The sequence below is a fragment of the Podarcis cretensis genome, assembly GCF_951804945.1.
Source record: "Podarcis cretensis genome assembly, chromosome: 13".
In the NCBI taxonomy this organism is placed as follows: domain Eukaryota; kingdom Metazoa; phylum Chordata; class Lepidosauria; order Squamata; family Lacertidae; genus Podarcis; species Podarcis cretensis.
Genome location: NC_137182.1, coordinates 55,850,838 through 55,856,868, shown reverse-complemented (window position 1 = coordinate 55,856,868; position 6,031 = coordinate 55,850,838).

Sequence of the window (6,031 nt, the reverse complement as noted above, 5' to 3'; positions counted from 1 at the left end):
GGAGGAGCACGCGGGAGAGGACCGGCCCGGGGAGGGAGGGGGCCCGGGGGGAGGAGAGAGGAGACGGGCTCGGGAATGTCGCGAGACGGGAAACACTTTCCTGGCCCCTCCCTGGGAGGTGGGCACTTCTTAAAAGGGCAACGCGCCCGGCGCGCTTGGAGAGCCAGGGAGGATGGAGAAGAGCGCGGCTTCCAGGGCGCAGGGCGATGCGCGCAGGCGGGGCAGGCTCTCGCCCGGCGTCCCCAGGGGAGAGGGGCTGCATGCACCCCCTCGGAGAAGGACGAGGAGGTTCTAGGTGCCAGAAAACAAGAACATTTTTTTTTACTAGTTACAGGTAGGTAGCCTGACAGTGAGGCAGTGAGAGATTTTACTTTCTTGGGCTCCATGATCACTGCAGATGGTGACAGCAGCCACGAAATTAAGAGACGCCTGCTTCTTGGGAGGAAAGCAATGACAAGCCTAGACAGCATCTTAAAAAGTAGAGACATCACCTTGCCAACAAAGGTCCATCTAGAAAAAGCCATGGTTTTCCCAGTAGTGATGTATGGAAGTGAGAGCTGGACCATCAAGAAGGCTGATGGCCGAAGAATGGATGCTTTTGAATTCTGGTGCTGGAGGAGACTCTTGAGAGTCCCATGGACTGCAAGAAGATCAAACCTCTCCATTCGGAAGGAAATCAGCCCTGAGTGCTCACTGGAAGGACAGATCCTGAAGCTGAGGCTCCAAGACTTTGGCCACCTCCTGAGAAGAGAAGACTCCCTGGAAAAGACCCTGATGTTGGGAAAGATGGAGGGCACAAGGAGAAGGGGGCGACAGAGGACGAGATGGTGGGACAGTGTTCTCGAAGCGACCAGCATGAGTTAGACCAAACTGCGGGAGGCAGTGGAAGATAGGAGGGCCTGGTGTGCTCGGGTCCAGGGGGTCACGAAGAGTCGGACACGACTAAACGACTAAACAACAACAAGCCTTCCAGTAGCACCTTAGAGACCAACTAAGTTTGTTATTGGTATGAGCTTTCATGTGCATGCACACTTCTTCAGATACACACGAAAGTTCGTACCAATAACAACTGGAAGGAATTTTTTTTTTACTATAGTTGTTATGTACATACTGATGTTCTCACCCTGGGCCAGCAGGGGGGATACTATAGACAGTTTTCACTCAGGTCCACATATGCAAATAAGGAATTGAAAGTGATGTTCAGTGATTGGATAGTTACAGAAAATGGTTACTGTTGCATTGTAGTTGAGCTCTATATAAGCAGGCTGGCTCAACCCTTCAGTTCTCTTCTGGCCTGTGAATAAACAAGAGCTGTGTGAAGAATCACTGTGTCGTCTGATATGTTCACCCACAACTTAACACTGGCGATGAAGGTGGGATCGATGGACATCAGGGCACAGCCAGATGCGGCCACCCTCTGAGCTGAGCTGAAGCACTGAGCTGAAACACTGAGCGAAATCAGTGAACAGAACCAATTCAGAGCTCACCGTCTGGCTAGAGCACTATGTTCCATCCATCGCCCACCACATTGGCATCGGAACCATGGTTTCACTCGTGCCTCTACCTCCGTTTGCCCCAGCCTCTGAATCATGGGACTCCTACCTCGCTCGGTTTGACTGCTACCTCCAAGCAAATGAGCTGACAGGAGGGTCTGTAGAGCATGAGCGGGGCCTCTTTTTCAGCCTTTGTGGCCCCAAAGTGTTCAAGACGGCCCGAGCATTGGTTGCGCCTCTAGCAGTCCAGGCAGCGCTGTGGGACAGGATTCAAGAGAAGCTCCTCAACCACTATGCACCAAAGCTGTGTCGTCTGATATGTTCACCCATAACTTAACAACAGTATTGCTGTTGCTCTTTCTGGATCACCCTTCCTGCAGAAACCCTAAGGTGGTGGGTAGATAATACGTATAAAACCTCTAAGAGATTGGAACATGAACGACCTTAAAACATCATAAGGCGGGCTGGGGAAACCCAGACAAATGGGCGGCGTATAAATAATAAAATTATGATTGTTATTGAGCCAAAAAATCGGCCTCTAGAACGCCATAGTATTATGCTTAACCGTTCCGAAGAACTGGCCCACTTGCTGATTTACGTACGACAGACAAACACCACTGTCGTTATTCCGATTTCTTGCCCACCCTTCACCCAACATTGTAAGAAGGCATCCCATACTAAAACAAAATTTCAGTAAAAATAGGCGGGGTAATATTCTGTATGTGTTATGATGCAAGGCATGTGAGCTAGAGGCGGAGGAACCCTGTTGTTGGTGAGTTTGCTGGCTCAAGGAAGAGAGTTGTTGTGGGTGTTGTCCTCCCTGCACAGCTCCTGAGCATGTCTAATCCTTGTTGCATTTGGCTGTTGCATCTTCTTGGCTGTTTCCACCACCGCCTCTTCTGGGCTGAGCATCTATTGCATGTGGTGACCTAGGGTTGCTCTTCTGCGCCTTCATCCCCTCTCCATCACTCTGTCTAAATTACAGTGGTACCTCGGATTAAGTACTTAATTCGTTCCGGAGGTCTGTTCTTAACCTGAAACTGTTCTTAACCTGAAGCACCATTTTAGCTAATGGGGCCTCGTGCTGCCGCCGCGCCACCGGAGCACGATTTCTGTTCTTATCCTGAAGCAAAGTTCTTAACCTGAAGCACTATTTCTGGGTTAGCGGAGTCTGTAACCTGAAGCATATGTAACCTGAAGCATATGTAACCCGAGGTACCACTGTAACTTGCTTCTTATTTCAAGTGCATAATTTATACCTAAAAATACTAGTGTGTTTTTTTATTAAATAAAAGCAAAACACATGTAGGCCTCTTCCTTAGAACTCTGATTATCCTCTTGTTCCTTTGCAAGATAAAAATAAATCACCAACAACAAAAGCTATTCTCTCTCCGTCTCTCTCTCTCTCTCTCTCTCTCTCTCTCTCTCTATATATATATATATCACCAATGATGCATCTTTGTGCCTGCAAAGATGGGATGTGGGTAGAAGGTTAAGGACATTCATAAGGAAAAGCTCCCAATGGTGTGTCCCCCCCCCAATTATCCACATGTTTCAACCTCCCACGCCTATTGTAAATTTTTATGGCAATGTGAAACGGATAAATATGCAAGGCGAGGGGGGCTTTTAAACAAAAAGGTTCATTTCCCCCCTTTGACTGCTGCCCAGCTTTTATTCCAGACAACACTGCCAAGGAGACCTGCCAAAACCAGAGGAGCGGAGGGCGGGGTGGAATCCTGCCCTAACTCAGCCCACTACTGGAAAAAGCACAGCGAAGTCAGGAGGAGCACAACAACGCAAGATTAGCTCTGCTGGATCAGGCCAAAGGGGGCCCCATCTAGTCATTATAGAATCATCCCAGAATCATAGTTGGAAGGGACCCTGTGGGTCATCCAGTCCAACCCCACACAATGCAGGAATGTGCAGCTGTCCCCTTACAGGGATCGAACCTGCAACCTTGGCATTATCAGGTCTGAGGATCCTTGGGGTAGTTGGATTCCTCTTCCTACATCTCTCCAGTTGGAGAACTGTCCATTTATTCCTGCAAATCAAGCAATTCCTGATCTGCAAGAGGACCTCTCCTCTTACTCCTCGACTGCTAAGCCTTTGGTGTGGCGCTTTGTCAAAAAAGCTTGTGAGTGACCTTTATCTATATGCTTTTTCGGGAAGGGCCTCGACAAGGAAGGCAGGGCTGTGCTGCTGTGTTCATCTGCGTAGGGCGCCATCTGCTGGAATCCATTTGCACTGCTAAGTGAGGGGGAAAGAAAGGCGGATGCCAAATGTCAGCAGCCTGAGCTTTTCAAAGGAACAAGAGTCACTGTCTACTCCTGTGTAAACCTGTTTACTGCGTTCTCACATGGGAAAGTCGACTACCACTGCTACATCACTGATTTATAAAAAGGTAAAGGGACCCCTGACCATTAGGTCCAGTCGTGGCCGACTCTGGGGTTGCGGCGCTCATCTCGCTTTACTGGCCGAGAGAGCCGGCGTACAGCTTCCAGGTCATGTGGCCAGCAGGACTAAGCCGCACGGCAACGCCGTTTACCTTCCCACCAGAGCGGTACCTATTTATCTACTTGCACTTGACGTGCTTTCGAACTGCTAGGTTGGCAGGAGCAGGGAGCGAGCAACGGGAGCTCACCCCATTGCGGGGATTCGAACCGCCGACCTTCTGATCGGCAAGTCCTAGGCTCTGTGGTTTAACCCACAGCACCACTTGCGTCCCTCACTGATTTATACCAGAGCCTAATAGGCCATGAGGCAGCAATGGGCGCCAACTTGGATGATTGTAAAATATTATTAGGCAAATAAATGACTAACAGGGCCAGCCCACCTGTTAGGCCAGGTGAAGCAACTGCCTCAGGCAACAGGATTCACAGGAGCAGCAGATCCCAGTGCAAGCCTTCGCTCCAGCCTTGTTCCTGATGTAGATCTTCACTCACCCCTTCTTTCCTAGCAGGGAGGGGGTGTCATTTTGTGGTTCGCCTCAGGGGCCAAAATGTCTTGGGCCGGCCCTGGCTATCAATGGCCACTCTGGCCACAATGGCTATGTTCTTAGAATAAGAGAACCATAGAGCCGAAAGGGGCCGTGAAGGTCATCCAGCCCAACCCCCTGCGATGCAGGAATCTCAGCTAAAGCATCCCGGATAGGTGGCCATCCAAACTCTGCTTAAAAACCTCCAAGGGAGAAGAATTCACCACCTTCTAAGGGAACCTGTTGCACTGCTGAACGGCTTTTACTGTCAGAAAGTTCTTCCAGAGGTGGAGCTGCAGTCTCCTTTCTTGTCACTTGAAGCCGTGGGTTCGAGTCCTGCCCTCCAGAGCAGGAGAAAACAAGCTTGTTTCCCTCTTCCATGTGATAATCCTTGAGATACCTGAAGATGGCTCTCATATCTCCTCTCAGTCTCCTCTTTTCCAGGCTGAACATCCCCAACTCCTTCAATCGTTCATCATAAGGCTTTGTTTCCAGGCCCTTAATCCTCTTGGTCTCCCTCCTCTGTGCCCCTTCCAGCTTGTCGACATCCTTCATAAATTGTGGCGCCCAGAACTGAACACAGGATTCTAGGTGGATCTATGACTCATCCCTCTATGAATTAAAGAAATGGTGGGCTCTCGTCTGGCCGGAGGCCTCTTGTTCTTTCTGCGCTGCCCTCGGCTACAACAATTCGCACATAAAGTGGAAACCGGCTGCTGGCTGAGGCTTGTGGGGGAAGGTTTGCTGGGGGAAAAACAAACAGTGCAGGAATCAAATCCCAGGTAACGACTACGGCCCTTGATGGGAGGAAACCGTAGGGCAGGAAACGCTCCTGTGCATTTCCTCACGGAGGTGGCCGCAGCAGGAAACAGATGGACAGGAGTTGGCACCGGCCGTGTCAGCTGGAGAATGCCATTCATTGTGGGTGCAGGCTTTGCGCTCAGATGTTCAGTCCTGTTGTTGTTGTTGAGTCGTTTAGTCATGTCCGCCTCTGCGTGGCCCCCTGGACCAGAGCACGCCAGGCCCTCCTGTCTTCCACTGCCTCCCGCAGTTTGGTCAAACTCAGGCTGGTCGCTTGGAGAACACTGTCCCACCATCTCGCCCTCTGTCGTCCCCTTCTCCTTGCGCCCTCCATCTTTCCCAACATCAGGGTCTTTTCCAGGGAGTCTTCTCTTCTCATGAGGTGGCCAAAGTCTTGGAGCCTCAGCTTCAGGATCTGTCCTTCCAGTGAGCACTCAGGGCTGATTTCCTTCAGAATGGAGAGGTTGGATCTTCTTGCAGTCCATGGGACTCTCAAGAGTCTCCTCCAGCACCAGAATTCAAAAGTATCCATTCTTCAGCGATCAGCCTTCTTTATGGTCCAGCTCTCACTTCCATTCATCACTACTGGGAAAACCAAGGCTTGAACTATACGGACCTTTGTTGGCAAGGTGATGTCTCTGCCTTTTAAGATGCTGTCTAGGTTTGTCATTGCTTTCCTCCCAATAAGCAGGCGTCTTTTAATTTCGTGACTGCTGTCACCATCTGCAGTGATCAAGAAAGTAAAATGTCTCACTGCCTCCAT